We start from the raw sequence: 19,576 nt of genomic DNA, 5'->3' as shown, positions 1-19,576 counted from the left end.
TTTCCTCTAAAATAGTCGGTCAGTCAGTCAATTGTATTTATTGAGCGTTTAATGTGTGGGAACACTGTATTAAGCACTTGGGTGAATACAATATAACATAAAATACATCACTTAAGAGAAGAGGAAAGAGATGGCCCCTTCCCAGCATGCACTGCTGACTTCCAGCCTTAGAAATGTAGGAGGTGAGGTGACATCATTTTCAAAGAAAAACTTTCCATTAATTAGGATGATGTATAGTGCTCATTCAGGCCCTTACTCAATAACCTGAGATATGGGATGATCTTGGAGCCTTGGGCCTTAGCCTGAAACCATTATTATTGTAATTATCAATATTATTATTACCACTACTTACTTTTATTAAGTGCTATGTTCAAACCAACCCTGCTGTAGGTCCAGAGGCTACTCCAGTATTCGGGAGATGTGGGTTCTTGTCCCCGGTTCTACCTGTTGTTCCTAAGGTGATTGAAGATTGCAAATGTAATTCACAGTGTGATGCCCCTTTGCCCATCTACTCCCTCACTGTACTCCCTCCCAAAAAAGGAACATGACAGGGTTGGAATAGTGGAAGTGGCACCGTGCCAATCATGACACTCAAATCGATCCTTCTGTGCAGGGTTTCGGTTCTGGAATCTCGGGAATGAGACTCCTCCCTCATTTCTGATGGGAGACTCCATCACCATCTTGTAGCAGCCGCTGTACTGGGCACTGGGCAAATGCGGGAAAATCAATCGACATGGTCCCTGACCCACTGAGGAGAATCCCATCTGGGAGGTCATCCTGTGCCCAGGTGGTTCTAAATACAAATTCTGTCAATTTGATCTAGTTGCTTCAGTGGGAAACAAGGTTGCAGAGCAGTTCCTGTTTTCCAGTTCTAACTACTTTCAACTTCAGTCTGGTACATCTAATGCTGAAGTCCCAGAAAGAGAGAGCAATTGGACACTGATGTAATAAAGATATCAGCCCCAAGGCCGGCCAGGGGGAGGCTGGTTTGGTGATCTTTCATCCTTCAGCAGTAATAAGTTATGTACTAGAAGCTGAACCGTTTTTCTCAAAGATAGAAAAATAAGGTCACTGAGTTTCTCAAAAAAGCACAGAATGAAACCTCTGCTTTCTGACCATTTCCAGATTAACTCGGGAAAGTTCTTTAGGGGAAGTAGAGAGCATTTTAAAGCATAGACCTTTTTGTAAATAATATCATCAGTGGTGTTTACTGAGTGCTTATACTTGTGCAGAGCCCGGTACTAAGGTGCTTGGAAAAGTACCATTCAACAGAGTTGACAGACAGGTTCCCTGCCCATGATAAGGTAAATTGTAGTATTTGTTAAGTACTCACTTGGTGCCAAGCACTCTACTGAGCATTTGGGTAGATACAAGAAGCAGCGTGGCTCAGTGGAAAGAGCCCGGGCTTGGAAGTCAGAGGTCATGGGTTCGAATCCCCGCTCTGCCACTTGTCAGCTGTGTGATTGTGGGCAAGTCACTTAATTTCTCTGTGCCTCAGTTACCTCATCATTAAAATGGAGATTAACTAAGAACCTCATGTGGGACAACCTGATTACCTGAATCTACCCCAGCGCTTAGAACAGTGCTCTGCACATATTAAGCGCTTAACAAATACCAACATTATTAAAGATAATCAGGTTGTACATAGCACCTGTCCAAGAAGGGCCTCATTTTGTAAAGGAAGGGAGAATGGGAATTTGATCCTCATTTCAAAGATGAGCAAACTGAGGCATAGACAACTTAAGAGACCTGAAATCACACAGTAGGCAAAGGGCAGACTGGGATTAGAACCCAGATCCTCTGACTCCCAAGCCTGTTCACTTTCCACTAGGGAATGCTACTTCTCAAATACTCCCTAACAAATTATTTATGAGGTTGAAATAATCATCATCATCATCATCATTATCACAAGCAAGGGTATGTACTGAATCCTTACTATGTGCAGAGCATAGTGCTAAGCAATTGGGACACTACAGTACAACAGAGTTGGCAGACATGTTGTGGCTTGTTGTGGCTTGGAGTCTAGAGGGAAATCATAGATTGTTCATTCATTCACTCAATCATATTTATTGAGCGCTTACTGAGTGTAGAGCACTGTACTAAGCACTTGAGAGAGTACAATACAACAATAAACATTATGTGCCCACAATGAGCTTACAGCCTAGAGGCTGGGAGACCGACATCAACACAAAGAAATTACAGATATATTCATAAGTGCTTTGGAGCTGGGAGGGGGGAAGAACAACGGGAGCCAGTGAGGGCTATGCAAAAAGGGAGTGGGAGAAGAGGAGAGGGGGGCTTAGTCAGGGAAGACCTCTTGGAGGAGATGTGCCATGTTTCAGATTTCTGAATGACATGATGTAGAACCAATCAAAAGATTTTCAGGAGGATCAAGCCAGTCTGAAAGAGACACAGTAAGCCCTTAATAAATAATTTTAGTACCCCTACTACCTTGCCAGTTTATTTCCTAAATCCTGTTGGGCATGTGCTTTGCCTCATCCGCAACGAACATGCTCCATTCGATTTATTCATTCAATTGTATTTATTGAGGGCTTACTGTGTACAGAGCACTGTACTAAGCACTTGAAATGTACAGTTTGGCAACAGATAGAGACAATCCCTGCCCAACAATGGGCTCACATGATCAGACAGGACTGCGGGGCGGCCCCGGTGCCTGACGGGGGGCTGACGAACTGAAGCCCCGGTCGCCTCACCATCCAGGCCGAGGGTCTGGGCACCCCGACTGCCCTCCCTCCGCTCCCCAGAGGCCTTCGCCGGCTGCCCCTGAGGCCCGGTCCATGCTCCTATCACTCTGTTTACCCTACTCTCTCCACTAGGGTGCTCAGGGACGGATTGGGGTGAAGACCAGCAGAGAGAGAACCTAGTTGGTTGCTCACTAAAATCATTTTTGAGGACACTGGAATCTTCCATCTCTTCTTTTCTTTACCACCCTCATTATTTTCCAGTCCTGAGTCATCATCCCCTCCTAACTGTCCCATTGCCTCAGGAATATCTGAATTCATCATACACATCTTCATGAGAGAAAGAAGTTTCTTCAACTGCAGAAGCTACTCAGGGTTCTAGAAAGCAGTGAAGTCTGCCTCAGAGACCTTGAAATATCAAGACTTAGAAACGAAATGTCATTTCCTAAACTGGCTGCTTTGCATTTGGATCTGTGACCTTTAATAAAATAATAATAATAATGATTATTGTACTTGTTAAGCACTTGCTATGTTCCAAGCACTGTTCTAAGCGCTAGGGTAGATACAAGGTAGTCAGGTGGGACACAGTTCCGGTCCTACATAGGGTTTATATTCTTAATCCCCATTTTACACCTGGGGCAACTGAGGTCCAGTGAAGTGAAGTGATTTGCCCAAGGTCAGACAGCAGACAAGTGGCAGTGCCAGGATTAGAACCCATGACCTTCTGAATCCCAGGCTTGTGCTCTACCCCCTAAGCCACACTGCTTCTCAAAGCTGGTAATTTGATATTCACCCCACCTTCAACCCCACCTCATTTCTGTACATATCTTTAAATGATATTTGATATTTACATTAATATCTTTCTTCCCTGCTACAACTTGTGGATAGGGAACATGTCTACTAATGCTGTTGTACTGTACTTTCCTAAGAGCTACATAGAGTTAGTGCTCAATAAATACCAATAATTGAGTCTTTGATTGATTCACTTCAAAGCATCCTGGGAGAAAACACACGGTGAACCAACTAACTGGGTAGCAAAGTGGATATCTTGCCTTGAATGATCTGGGAGAGCTCTCTGCATGGAGCAAATCATCCAGAAATTGCTCAGGCTGCAATCAGTTAGTCACTGGTATTTACTGAGCACTTACTGTGTGCAGAGTAACTAGATTCGATCCCTGCCCTCAAGGAGCTCACAGTGAGGCCTGGAGGAGCCAGGCACTGTACTAGTGATTTTGAAAGTTCCAAGAGTGATGAGTTTTGCCACTAAGAAGCAAAGTCAGCTGTAACCACAGAGAGGTGATTGGCTTTCAAGTTTAAAAATGTTTCCTTAAATAACTCTCTGGCTTGGGCTGAAGAATAAATGGAAACTTTGATCGAGAAGAGGCTGTAAAAAAGGGCACCTTTGCCATTACTGCAAACCAATTTGCTTCCTTATGTCCTACCTGGGTTTTCAACCCCTCATTTCTTCATGTCTTTATCAGCTGAGGGTGAATTATGGAAAAAAAAAAAACAACGAAGGAGATTTGGATTTACAAGCTTTGACTCTTGAACGAACCAAACTAGCTGCAAGGGTTTGTCGGCCTCAGTAATTGTCTTGAGAACCAGCTGGGAGCATGGGCTGTGGCTCAGGTGACAGCAATGCAGTGACAGCAGTCCTTTAGCTGGAGAACATCTATCTTCCGAGACCTTCCTCGTAAAAGACTGAGAAAGATAACCCCGAGAGAAGATGGTCTGTCAGGAAAATGGATGGTGGGAAGAGCCGCACTGCCTCTGCCTCTGGGCCTTATGAGGACTCTTTCTTTGTTTGTGATGTTTGCTAAGCTATTACTATGTGCAAGGCACTTTTCTAAGCACGGGGGTAGATACAAGTTAATCAGGTTGGACAAAGCCCTTGTCCCATATGGGGCTCACTATCTTAATCCTCATTTTTTACAGAGGGGAACTGAGGCACAGAAAAGTTAAGTGATTTGCCAAGGTCACACAGCAGACAAGTGGAGGAACTGGGATTAGAACGCTGATCCTTCTGACTCCCAGGCCTGTGCTCTCTCCACTAGGCCATGCTGCTTCACTATGCCAGGCTGCTTCTCTGTGGTTCCTGCCCCATTGTTTAAGTGGGCCCAAAAATATTTGGTGTCAAGTGCGGTCAACCAATAGATGCTGAGCGAACATCTGGCTGGGGGTGGTTAAACATGTTTGAATGGAAAGCCCATTATTGTCAGATCAAAGAGGAAGAGCCATATGACTAAGCAGGTGGACGAAAAGTCTGATCCCGGTAGATAGGAAAATCAGTCCATTCAGTCATTCATTCATAGACTCGTATTTATTGAGCGCTTACTGTGTGCACAGCACCGTCCTAAGAGCGTGGGAGAGTACATTATAACCATAAACAAACACATTCCCTGCCCCCAACGGGCTTACAGCTGCCCCTCTCTCATCCCATCAACCAGTGGACACGTACCTCTTGCCGCAGATGTGTTAGTAGCTCTCTCGCTAATCCTGTTATATTGTACACTCAGAGGCACTCAGTACAGTGCTCTGTACACAGTAGGCACTCAATAAATACCACTGATTGATTAATAGGAGCTACCCTTCTAAACTGTAACCTCATTGTGGGAAGGGAATGTGTGTACCAACTCTGTTATACTATACTCTGTAGCGCATAGTACAGTGCTTTGCACATAGTAAGCGCTCAACAGATACCACTGATTGATTGATTAGTAGATGCTCTCCCTCTAGACTGTAAGCTCATGCACAGGGGATGTGTTTTAATCTGTTATTAGTGCTTAGGACAGTGCTCTGCACATAGTAAGTGCTCAAGAAATACAATTGATTAATTGATAGCTACATCCTCTCCCACCTGGGTTCAGAAATTGATCACAACAGTGAAAGCAGCCATCAACCCGGGAGCTCCAAAACCTCCCGAATCTTACTCCATATTACCTGGCACACCCTCCCTGCTCTCTGGAACTCTTTCCCCCTTCATATAGGTGAATCCACAGCTCTCCTCACCTTAAAAGCCCTTCCAAAATCTATCCTCCTCTAGAAGATCTTCCCCAGTTAATTTCTATTCAATTTACATCCAACTGACACTTCAGCACTTCCTTGCCATCTGAGCACTGAAATATTCACAAAACTGCACGGCATTCATGTACATAATAGTAATTAGAGCGGTATCTGTTAAGCTCTTTACTATGAACCAAGCTCTATAATAAGCACTGGGGTAGATACAAGATAATCAAGTCCCGCATGGGGCTCACGGTCTAAATAAGATGGAGAACCAGTTTTGAAACCCATTTTGATGAGAGGCAACTGAGTTCCAGAGCTGTTAAGTGACTTGCCCAAGGTTACACAGCAGGTAAGTGGCAGAGCCTGGATCAAAAATCTCTGACACTCAGGGCCGTGCTTTTTCTATTAGCCTGTATTGCTTCTCGTAACCAATCAATCAATCATTGGTATTTATTGAGCACTTAGTATGTGCTGAACACTGTTCTAAGTGTTTGGGAGAGTACAATATAAAAGAGTTATCAGAAATGTTCCTGGCCCATTACAAACTACAGTCTCTTGGAGACTCTACTCCTTAAGCACTAACATGTACATATGCACAATATGTACACTCATTCATTAATTTATTCATTAAATCTCATTAATTGAGAGCTTAATGTGGGCACAACACTGCACTAAATGCTTGGAAAGTACAATTCTGCAATAAAGAGAGACAATCCCTGCCCACACCAGACTTACAGCCTAGAAGGGGGGAGACAGACAACAAAACAAATAAACAGGCATTGACGTAAATAAATAGAATTATAGACATATACACAACAAAACAAGAAAACAGGCATCAATATAAATAAATAGAATTAAAGATATGTACATTTGATTACCTATCCCCTTTTCCTTCTTTCTCCCATATGTAATTCATTTTAATGTCCGTGTCCCTGATTGTAAATTCCTTGAGGGCAGGGGGGGTCATCTTCTTTTAATTCAAATTCTAGCAAAGGCTCTCGAGCCCTTACTGCAGGGCTCTGCATAGAGTAGACATCCCATAAATAATGTGGATTGCTTAATGCATTGACTGGGATTAAATGCAAGTTTTCACTCATCCTGATTTTTCAGATAGTCAGCAAGACAGTTGGGACATCAGCAAGTCTCACAGCCCACAAAGGGAATCTGCTCATGTCTCTCGGAATAGACATAGGTCAGAGCTTTAAATGGATGATGCTAATCAAATGAAATCCCTGGTGACATTGAACAGAATGCTTGCCTGCCTGGCCCATTTGCCTTGGGATTCTTACAAGAAGCAGCACCGCAGCCTAATGGAACTAACATGGGCCTGGGATTCAGGGGATGTGAGTTCTAATCCCCTCTCTGCCATGTGTTGGCTGCCTGATCTTGGGCAAGTCACTTCACTTCTCTGTGTTTCAGCTACCTCAGCTATAAAATGGGAAATAAATCCTCCTCCCTCAGACTTAGACTGCGAAGTCCCAGTGGGACAGGGACTGTGTCCAACCTGATTAACTTGATTCTACCCCGTGCATAGTATGATGCCTGACACTCAGTTAGCCCTTAACAAAAACCATTAAAAACAAAACAAAACCGGAAATAAACAACCTTTTTCTATTTCCTCTGCACACTGCTTCTGTCCCAAATAACCACAGGTCATTATGAATTAGAAATTACTTGATGGCACATAATAATAATAATATTTAGTTGTAGTAGTATTTAATAGGATTGATTCGATAAGGCTCAAGGTAAAGTTTCTTTGCGTTAAATTCAAAGATAAATGATTGATTGTCATATATTTTGTCACAGATAATCTAGATAACCACAGGTCAGAGACCAAGCAGGATAACAGGGGATGTAGAGAGGGTCAGCTCTAGCAGGTATCATTTGGGAAGACATCTGGACCAATCAGGGGCATGTCTAAGGAGTCTCTCTTTGGATAAAAATGTTCTCCACATAATCTATTGCTTTCTAGGCTATCATGCTAATTTCTGACCACATGTTTCAATAAGAATTCCCCCTTTCATTAATAGACTCACCGATCAGATGTCTCTGGGCTGTTAAGAGGGGCTGAGTCCTGAAATTAATAACAAATCTCCTTACTGGTAGCTAACTCACCATGCAGATACCAACCATTCTACTCACTCCATGAAGGCACAACCTGGAATTTAAAGGAGGCAAAGGCTTTGCACAAAGGTTTGTGAAGCAGTGTTGCCTAGTAGAAAGAGCCTTGGCTTGGGAATCAGAGGACTTGGATTCTAATCCTCTCTCCACCAGTTACCTGCAGCGTGAGCTAGGGCAAGTCACTCAACTTCTCTGTGCCTAGGATCCATCATCTGCACAATGGTGATTCAGTACCTGTTCTTCCTCCTATTTAGAATGTGTGCCCCACATGGGATCTGGTTATCTTGTATCTACCCCGGCTCTTAGTACTTGGCTTGGCCCATGGTGAACGCTTAACAAATACTACAATTATCATTCTCCCACCACTGATTTGTCAAAATAGTCAGTTTGAAATGTTGCAAAGTTGGCCTTCTTCTCCTCTCTCACAATTTGGTAGAATGGCCCTGAGAAAACAGCGTAGGACTGGGAGTTATAGTGGCTTAGACACTTGGCTGCAGAGTGACATTAGGTAAGTCTTTTCACTTCTCTGTGCTTCAGTTTTTCTCCTGTAAAATGAAGATAAAATACCTATGCTCTCTCCCTCAGAGTCCCTTTTGAGACTGAGACTGTCCAATATGATTATCTTGTAACTTGTATTTTGTATATCTACCCTTGTAGTTACCTAGACTGTGAGTCCCATGTGGGACAGGGACTGGGACCAACCTAAGTTGTATCTACCCCAGTGCTTAGAACAGTGCTTAACACAAAGTAAATGCATAATAAATGCTATTGCCCTAGTACGTGACACATAATAAGTGCTTAATAAATAGGCATTCATATTTTAGTGTGGAATTATATTTTATTGTGTAATTATACAACCAGCACTCATATTTATGCATCTATAAATTATAATGCTGCAATTATAAAACTCTAAATATTAATTAACTGTAAATGATTTAAAATACATGAATAAAATACTATACTAAAGATTAAATAATGATTATTATGGTATTTATGGTATTGTGGTATGAGAAGCAGCGTGGTCTAGTGGCAAGAGCAGCATTTGGGACTCAGAGGACTTGGGTTCTAATCCCGCCTCTTCCACTTGTCTGCTATGTGACTTTGGGGAAATTACTTAACTTCACTGTGACTCAGTTACCTCATCTGTAAAATGGGGATTAAGACTATGAGCCCCATGTGAGACAAGCTGATTACCTTGTATCTACCCCAGTGCTTCGAATAGTGCTTGGCACATAGTAAGCACTTAACAAATACCATAGCTATTATTATTATCAAGCATTCATGATTAGTTTATGCTCTCACTACCATAATCACTATTATGGTATCATTAAGCATTCATTTTCATTCGGGTTATTATCTTTAGTAGTAGTAGTATAGTATATATAGTATAGTATAATAACAAATGTATTTTAGAGCAACTTAAGCCAAACTGGTCTTTGGAAGGCCAAATAACTAGACTTAGGGTAGTATATTTTGGACACATAATCAAGAGGACTAATTCTCTGGAGAAGACACTAATGTTAGGAAAAGTCCAGGGAAAATGAGGAAGAGGCAGACCAGCAGCTAGATGGATAGAGACCAGAACAACAGAACAACAGAAGAACTGTTAAAAAGGTTGTGAATTATGACAAAGGACAAGACATTCTGGAAAAACTATATCCTTGGAGTCACTATGAATCGGAAATGACTTGCTGGCACATAGTAATAATAATAATAATGATAATAAGTAGTAGTAGTATTTAATAGACTTAATTTGATAAGGCTCAGGGCAAACTTTCTTTGAGTTAAATTCAAAGATAAATGAAAAGATTTAGGCCTTTGGTAACATTTTGGATAGGGGGTGCAGAGATTTTCTCTTTGTTCCTGAAAGCCTGGTCAGGGCAAAGTTAAAGCTTTCTGACAGAAGTCATTTTTATCATTAACTACAACTTCCCCCAGTGTTTAGACAGTCCTAACCCATTCATTCATTCATTCATTCATTCACTCACTCACTCACTCACTCACTCACTCACTCACTCACTCACTCACTCACTCATTCAATTGTATTTACTGAGCATTTACTGTATGCAAAACACACTACTAAGCACTAAGGGCTAACTAAATGCTAATGGCATAGACAGGGGCTTCTGAGCTGGCAGGTGACATCAAGGTGGGTCTAACCATTGCACCAACCCCAGAGCTTCAGGTCTATGGTGTAGTGGATAGAGCACGGGCCTGGGAGTCAGAAGGTCATGGGTTCTAATTCCTGTTCTGCCACTTGTCTGCTGTGTGACCTTGAGCAAATCACTTCACTTCCCTGGGCACTGGATACCTCATCTGTAAAATGGGGGTGAAGGCTGTGAGCCCCATGTGGGATATGAACTGTGTTGAATCTGATTAGCTTGTATCCACCCTAGTGCTGAGAACTGTGCCTGACACACAGTAAGTGCTTAACAAATACCATAATTATCATTATTATTATTATTATCCCCACCTCTGCAAGGGATGGGGTTTCCACCCTTTTGATCGGGTGGGAAGCAACAAAACTGGTCTGGACCTGTATTGTGCTCTCCCAAGTACTTAGTATAGTGCTCTACATGCAGTAAGCACTCAATAAATACCACTGATTGATTGATTGATGGCACAGTGGTTGGGCTCGGAGAGGTCTTTTTGACCACATGAGCTGAAATCATCATTTGCTAAAAACAAAGGGTAGCAATATTTGTAGTTTCCTCATCTATAAAATCGGGATTCAATACCTTTTCTTTCTCTCCCTTCCACTGTAAGTCTCCTGGGTAACAGGGGACATGTCAGATTGTATTGTCTCGGTTTCAGTGCTTCATAAATATGCCATTGCTATTATTATCATTATGATTTTTATGCACACCTGGGTTGACTTTCCAAAGCTGTGAAATAAAACAATTTTGGGGAGGCCTCCCCTCCCCCCTACACACATACATTCACTCTCACATACAACATCAAGAAGGACACAATTTGAAGATGGGGCTGTGAATTCTGAAGTTTGGGGAGGAGTTTGAAGTTGTTGATAGAATGTGTTCATCATGCATCCTCTGTAGGGAAATTTTGCCATTTTTAGGCAATATTCAGGTTAAAATAATTATTGAGAGGTCTTTTTTTTCTTCTCCCACTGGACCCATCAGAGTTTCCCATCCTCTGTGGGGAGATACTGTGTGAAGAAGCCGTTTCTGAGTGGAAAAGAACAAAAGGCCTTGTTTGACTAGAGAGAGATGACTTCCTCAGGATGCTTAACTTCATCATAGCAAGTACAGTCTTTGGTCTCCACCGTCATTAAGCCAGCAGTGCATTGGGGAGAGTGTTTCTCTTTGATAACACAACTGCCACAATATCTAATGCTGTTTCCAGAGCCCGTTATCACTTAGGGCTCTTGGTACCAGCTCTATGGGCAGAGTGACAGGAGTACTAATAACTTTAAATTCAATAGAACATTTATATATATTTTCTCAGCCCGTGGAATCCTAATCCTTTAAAGACCTTGGAGAGTAAGGATCTTTCTTTCTGAATTGAAGTTCATTTCAAATTATGCATTTGACTTCGTCTTTTCCTGCAGTCAAGTTTCCCCAAATGCTCTAAGGGCCTCAAGCCTTACCTTAGGGTTTGGTTTTTTTCATAATTTGTGTTGGCTAAAACAGAATAGTAGAGGAGAAGCAAGTTTGTGAACAATTATAGTACAAATCTCCCATTGATCTCAGGGGCAGAGGGGAGGGGTTTGCCATCTGTACAAAACAGCGTGCTTATGAGATTGGGATGCTGGAGGAAAATGAGTAAAATTGGTGAAAATGAGGCTCACAAAACATTACATCTAGCCTCGGTTTCTCCAAGAAGCTTTATACATTTGGTGGGATTCAGAGATTTCCCCTTTCTGGCAACAGATGCTTATTCTTAGGGTTCTCATCTCACTCCACTGAACCCATGACAGAGGGAGGCATTCCTCTAGACTGTAAGCTTATTGTGAGCAGGGAGCATATCTACCAACTCTGTTATATTGTACTCTCCCAAGTGCTGAGTACAGTGCTCTGCACCCAGTAAACATTCAATAAATACCATTGATTGGTCATAAGGTAGTGTAGACAGACAAGATTGTCTAAGTTAAGTGACTAGGGTTCCTATGACTGATTTTTAAAATGCTGGATACAAGGAAAGCACAATACTCTCTGTTGATTCTTGGGCAAAGAGCATGCCATGCTTGGAGATGATTGCTTCAACCATCCAGGACTTGGGCCACTGTACTACTTTTATAGTAATAGCCACCTCTCCTTCTAGACTGTAAGCTCATAGTGGGGGGGAATGTGTCTGCTGTATTGTTATATTGTACTCTCCCAAGTACTTAGAACAATGCTCTGCACACAGTAAGTGCTCAATAAATACAAATGACCGACTGACTGACTGAATGACTGACTCAAAGTTGGTGGCTGGGACTACACAGTTTCATTTCATTCTGATCCCTTGAGATGAAAATAGGACCAGGGTCCTTTCTGCAGTTGCCCTCTAGGATGCAGGCTGCTGCTTGGTTTTCTAGTACTTGGGTGCAGAACTATTTATGCAAATATAGACTAGATATTTTCAGGGTCCAGCAAGCACTTGTTTTGATATCACCATATGGTTCCCAACCACTCAGCAGTGTCAAAGAATGAGAGAGGACTGAGGATGGAGAGGTTAACAGTAATAATAGCAGTAATTATAATAATGATGATGATTATGGTACTTGTTAAGCACTTACTGGGGGCCAAGCACTCTTCTAAGTGCTGGAGTAAGATACAAGTTAATCAGGTTGGACACAGTCCCTGTCCCACATGGGGGATTCAGACTCTTAATCCCCATTTTACAGATGAGGTAACTGAGGCTCAGAGAAGTGAAGTGTCTTGCCCAAGGTTACACAGTAGAAATGTGACAGAGCCGGAATTAGAACATGTGACCTTCTGACTCCCAGCCCTGTGCTCTACCCACTAAGCCAAGCTGCTTCCCATATGAAAAGCATGAAAAGGACTTCAAAAGCATGAAAGATGTAAAGCAGCATAGCATAGTAGATAAAGCATGGGCCTGGGAGTCAGAAGATCATAGGTTCTAATCCTGGCTCCTCCACTTGTCTGCGGTGGTACCTTGGACAAGTCACTTCACTTCTCTGTGCCTTACTTACCTCATCTGTAAAATGGGGATTGAGACTGTGAGCGCCACTTAGGACAGGGACTGTGTCCAACCAGATTTGCTTGTATTTACCCTAGTGCTTAGTACAGTGCCTGGAACATAGAAAGCATTTTACAAATATCATAATTGTCATTATTATTATATGGCCAGATGATCATAGAATTGCTCTTCTTCCAATCCTGCTCCCTGGAGCTTGAGGGTGCGATATTCAAAACAAGCTAAAGAAAAAAAAAAACTTCCCTCAGTGGGTGGTAGATTTTGGAATTTATTACATAGGAAGCTGTGAAAATAGACTAGGGGATTCAAGAGGGGTTCAATCCAGCAGTGGTATTATTGAGCACTTACCCTGTGCAGGGTACCATAATATGTGCTTGGGAGAGTACAATACAACAGTTAGTAGATACTTTCCCTGCCCACAGTGAGCTTACAGTCTAGAGTTAATTAATGAATTAGCAGTCCAAAATGTATTCCTAGATGGAAAGCAGTGTGCCTAGTGGATAGAGCATGGGTCTGGGAGTCAGAAGGACTTAGATTCTAAACCAGGCTCTTCCATTTGTCTGCTGTGTGACCTTGGGTAAATCCCATAACTTCTCTGTGCCCCAGTTATTTCATCTGTAAAATGGAGATTAATACTGTGAGTTCCATGTAGGAAAAGGACCGTGTTCAACCTGATTAGCTTGTATCTACCCCAGTGCTTAGTACAGTGTCTGGCAGTCTGGCACATAGTAAGCTTAACAAACACCATAAAAAAATGGAGAAGAGGGAAAGGGAAAAAATGGGGAGTTAAGTAATCTATCTCTAAATGTCAAAATGGGTGTCTGTGACAGGGTGCATCTCGTTTTACCTCAAATCCCCTGGGAAAATGGACCATCATTCTGAAGCAATAATATTTGGTTGTCTTCCAACATGGACATTTAGAAGTTCTGAGATCTTTTAATTTCTCGAAGCACAAACCTCTCTTAGATATATATATCTAGAGAGAAAGAGAGTGAAAGAGAGAGAAGAATCATGGCCTACTGGGAAAATATATGGGGCTGAGAGTCAGAGGACATAGATTCTACTCCTGGATCTGCTACATGTCTGCTCTGTGACCTGGGCAAATCATTTAAGGTCTCTGCACCTCAAATGTAAAATGGGAATCAAATCCAATTCCTTCCTGTTTAGACTCTGAGCTCCATGTGGGACAGGGACTGGGTCCAACCTGATGGTCTTGTATCTATCCCAGTGCTTAGAACCGTGCCTGGCATATAGTAAGTACTTAAACACCATTATCATTATTACTATTATTTCCCCTATTGAAAGCAATGGGCAAAATTAGAAGAATTAGAATTATATCCTGAATATTCAGCACTCATTTCTTCCTCTCCCTTTAATTTCCTCAGAATCTTTTGTCTAGAGATTCTAAACAGACACAGTACCTGCCCTCCCCAACCACGCCCATCCCACTAGACTGCCAAACAACACCTCCCCCTCCCATTCCCCTCTCTCTGCTCACTGTTCCTCTCCCTTATTTCCCTGCTTCTGAACCATAAAATCCACTGCTCCCCAACCCCCATCACCATGCCCTATGCAAAGCAGGGTGGGAAGTTGGGGCATCACACCCGAAAAATATGTAAGAACATTAGGAAAAAGACACACAAGGCCTAATGAATAGAGAATGAGCCTGAAAGTCAGAGAACCTGGGTTCTAATCTTGACTCTGCCACTCTCCTTCTATGTGACCTTAGGCAAGTCACTTAACTTGTCTGTGCCTCAGTCTCCTCACCTGTAAAATGGTAATTAAATACCTGCTCTCACCTATGTGAGCCCCATTTAGGACTGGGTCTTTGTCCAACCTGATTATCTTGTACCTACCTAACCCAGCACTTAGCACATATAAGTACTTATCAAATATCATTATTATATTTACCATATAAAGCTGAGGTGGTGGCTCTGTTTGTTCTGTAACTACTGGGACCTCGAGGGCCAGGGACACAGTCTACTTTTCATCCAGGTACTTTTTCCCAGGGCTAAATATAGTGCTTTGCACATAATAGGTGCTTAACAAATACTATTACCCTCTCAGGATGGCACCTGGAGAGATTCCAGTACTCTACCAATCTCAGCTACAGGAAGGAGTGTCAAGCAGAGGCCTACCCATTCCATTTCTAGCCTGGGCAGTGGCTAGCAAGTGGAAGGCAATCTGATGCAAGTTAAAACTCACCTATGCTAGGCAGCAGCGGCATGGGAAAGAGTTGAGGGCAGAGACTTAAGTTGATTGTGCAGAAGAAAGCAATGGTAAACCACATCCTTATTTTGAGTAAGAAAACTCTATGGATAGACTACTAGAACGATTGCAGATGGAAGTGGGGCCTTCTGGGAGGGATTTGTCCCGTGGAGTCGGAGATGATCCAACAGCATAAGACAAGAAAATAAATGTTATTATAATGAAGACAGTGTTGGAATCTGAGCCACAAGAAGCTGCAAACTGCTCCTCTTACAGCAGTCCCCTATTGCTCTCATCTTTTCCTTGTCTTTGATATGATTCTCCTGTTTTTTTCTTTTAATAATGTTGGTATTTGTTAAGCGCTTACTATGTGCAGAGCACTGTTCTAATCGCTGGGGGAGATACAGGGTAATCAGGCTGTCCCACGTGAGGCTCACAGTCTTAATCCCCATTTTACAGATGAGGTAACTGAGGCCCAGAGAAGTGAAGTGACTTGCCCACAGTCACACAGCTGACAAGCGGCAGAGCCAGTTTTCGAACCCATGACCTCTGACTCCCAAGCCCGGACTCTGAGCCATGCTGCTTCTCTGAGCCACGCTGCTTCTTCATGTGTCTGTCTCCAACCCTTCCCACCTTATTCTTAGATGGCAGTCTCTTTGGGGTCAGGGACCATTCCTAAATTTCACCCATGAATTTTTCTGAGTGCTGAGGACCATGCTTTTCATACAATCAGTGGTATTTATTGAGCGCTTACTGTGTGCAGAGCATTGTACTAAGCACTTAGGAGAGGACAGCACAACAGAGGTGGTAGTCACATTCCCTGATTGTAATGAAATTACAGTTTAGAAGATGCAGGGGCTTAAATTTGATCCCTATTGACGTTGCTTCTTGGGAGCATGGTTAGGGGCTATTACTCCAGTAAATCTGGGTCTGACCATTGCATGCAAACATGATCAACTTTTGCAAGTAGGAATCTGAATAATGGGATGAATATGGGGGCATAAGAAATCTGAATCTAGTTTAGTTCAATTGTGTTTTAAGAAACCAGCACTTACCAACTGGTCTATCATCTAGGCGATCATCCTTAAGCCTTTCTAGCCCAGAGTTTGAGACTCATTTTTAGTTCAAAAGTTAGGTTATTGTACCTAGATAGAAATGTTTAAAGACAGCCATCCATCTTCTAGATGAATTTCTTCCTTTGAAAATGAATTTGTCACTGTGAATTGTAGGATTTTGTAATAATGAAAATTATCCCAACAGCTGGATTATCTCTGAAATGTCGGTCTGAGGTAAATTCTATCCTGGCAGCTTCCTCATCACTTGATCATTAAATGACTAATTAGATGGCACTCATTCTGCACACCTGCAATAATTAATCTTCTTTAGACGCCAGGTCTTCATTAAAATGGCTGTCAACAGTGAGTGTCATCTTCACTGAACTAAAGGCATTGTTTATAGTTCAATTTCAGCCATCTTATTAGACATTCTTGTGCCAAAGAGGTTCGTTTTTCTCCTCTAACTACAAGCAAAATGATTAAAACGAGCTTCTGCAGACTGTGAAAATTTCTGCTAAAATGACAAGAATCCAAGAATGATGTGTATTAAATAACAAATTTGCCTAACCTTCTGTTGCATGTTTTCAACATTTAACATTAGTTAGGAACATGAAAATACAGCAAGATGCACAATAAAGACTAGACTTTTTGAACTTTTTGAACTTTTTGAAAATTCTCTCTTTTTCTCATCTATATCTTTCTCATTGGTTGCCAGATACACTTAACTCTGTAGAAAAGTGCTTTTATCCTTTTGCAAGAAAGGTCAGACCAGAGCCAGTCATGACTTTCAGGCATTTGATGGGTTCACCTTTACCCTTTAAATTTTACTTAATTGGGAAATTGCGAATGAGGGAACAGAAGTAGAAGACTTTCAGGTCTTAGAGGGGTAGCTCTTCAATCTGAATAAAAAATTCAAATGCCATAAATTCTGAAACAGTGGGGACTTCACACCGATGGTTGATAATTGGAGCCAGATCTTACAGAACAACATAAAAGCGAGCTGAATGGCAATCATCAATGGCAGTGGATGGTCGGATCGTTTATTTGCTAAATCCCCAAATCCCTGTATCCTAAATCATCTCAGGTTTTCACTGATGCCGTGTTCTGAAGGAATCACTGCTGCTAACTCTCAGTAACAATAACTTTGAAATCTTCCTGGAGAGCCAATAGTCTATCAGGTGGTCGTTTGAGAATTCAGTAGGTTAAAAAAAGAAACATTTCTGTTACTGTCAGACCAAACGTGATTTGTTTTGAAAACCAGTTGAAAATCTTCCATGGAATTATTTTCATCTTATTACCTTTTGTTTATCAGATCTGCTGGCAAATCTTACACTTAAAACCTTTGAAATATTTTAGAGCATCAGGTTTATAAAAATAACTTGAAATGGAGACTAGACTTGGCATCGGGAAATGAATTTAGCAGCTCTGAGGTGTGTTTACAAATTCCAAAACCAATTTGCAATTTGACCAGATGAATCTCAAAGCTCTCGTTTACCCTTACTTTTCTTAGACACCTGGGGATAGGCGATCCAATTGATTTATAAAATGAGATTGGCGGTTCGGAGAGCCGCTGTTTTCTTGGGCATTAAAGAGGTTCCAAAATCGCTGAAAACTGGAGTGCAAGTTGATATAGAAGAGGTTTTCAAGAGGTGTGCATTTAGGAATACACATCTGTCTGCTTGCATCATTGTGGATGTAGTTTTCTATATATCTTTAAACAATACCGAGAGCCAACCATTACATAGTTCATCAGAGCATCAGGTTGCCAGTGACAGAGACAGAATTCAGGAATGGAAGAACCAGAGACCTAAATCACCATCCACCTCCATATACTACTACTACTAATAATACTAATAATAGTATTTGTGAGGCACTTAACTAAGTGCCAGGCACTGTACTAAGCACTGGGGTGGATATAAGCAGATCAGGTTGGACACAGTCCCTGTCCAATGTGGGGCTCACAGCCTCAAACCCCATTTTACAGATGAGGTAACTGAGGCCCAGAAAAGTTAAATGACTTGCCCAAAGTCACACAGGAGACTAGTGATGGATCTGGGATTAGGACCCAGGACCTTCTGACTCCCAGGCCCGTGTCTGTTCACTATGCAATGCTGCTTCTCAAACAGCTTCCATATCAGACAGAAACTCCTGACCGTTAGCTTTAAAGCACTCAATCACCTTGGCCTTTGCCACCTCATCCCGCTGCTGTCCTACTACAACCCAGCCCACGCACTTCTGTCCTCTAACACCAAGTTACTCACTGTACCTAGATCTTGTCTATCTCTCCACAGACCCCTTGTCCACATCCCGCCTCTGGCCTGGAACTTCCTCCTCCTTTATACCAGACGGACCACCACTCTCCCTACCTTCAAAACTGTATTAAAATCACATCTCCCCGAAGAGGCCTTCTCCCACTAAGCCCTCATTTCCCCTACTCCCTTTCCCTTCTGTGTCACCTCACCCTTGGATTTTTACCCTTTATTCACCGCACCCACATCCTCATGACATTTATATTACATATCCATCAATTTATTTTAATGTCTGTCTTTCCCTCCAGACTTCAAGCTCCTTATGGGCAGGGAATCTGTCTACCAACCCTGTTATATCGCACTCTCCCAAACACTTAAGACAGTGCTCGGCACACAGTAAATGCTCAATAAATATCATTGGTTCACTGATTAAACTGCAAATAACAATGCTGTTAGTCTTACTCTCTTATGGTTAACCACAGTTCAGAGCATATGCCCGTAAATCTTTGGGTTTTTCTAGCTTAATTTTACGGCTGCTTAATTGATAGAAATGTTGGAACAGCATTTTTTCCACAGCTTAAATGTTAAAAATGAACCAAAAAAAATCAGGCTGTTCTACAGTTGATTAGAATCTTGATTTGAATTTCAAATCTCTCAAACAAGGCCATTTAAAAAATGGGTCACATGCGTATTAAGTAAAAGTCAGGGAGAATACAGTGAGAAGAAAGCCCCACACAAAAAGGAATACAGAGATGAGAAAAGAGCAGGGTAGAAAATTGCTTCTTTTCCATTGCTGCACAGAAGGGGAAATGAAATATGGGAAAAATCACAATAGTACCCAAGTGGTTATAAAGATCACAGGCCCCTCAAAGCGGTGTGCTTCTTGGAGTCTTTTCCTGCAATTAAAATAAGAAAAACAGAGATAAAAGCCAATTCTTTGTGATGAGGCTATGACATCACTACCCGGAATATTGTTTTACTGGGAGAAGCTCTAGTACTTGTCCAAGTGACATATCAGATGAAATAGCTTCAGTTCTTTCCTCAGGGGTGAGTTGGATAAATAACAAAACCGACC

Source organism: Ornithorhynchus anatinus, chromosome 3 (assembly GCF_004115215.2).
Source record: "Ornithorhynchus anatinus isolate Pmale09 chromosome 3, mOrnAna1.pri.v4, whole genome shotgun sequence".
NCBI classification, from domain to species: domain Eukaryota; kingdom Metazoa; phylum Chordata; class Mammalia; order Monotremata; family Ornithorhynchidae; genus Ornithorhynchus; species Ornithorhynchus anatinus.
The sequence above is the reverse complement of the archived record's forward strand: the minus strand, read 5'-3'. Positions refer to the sequence as shown.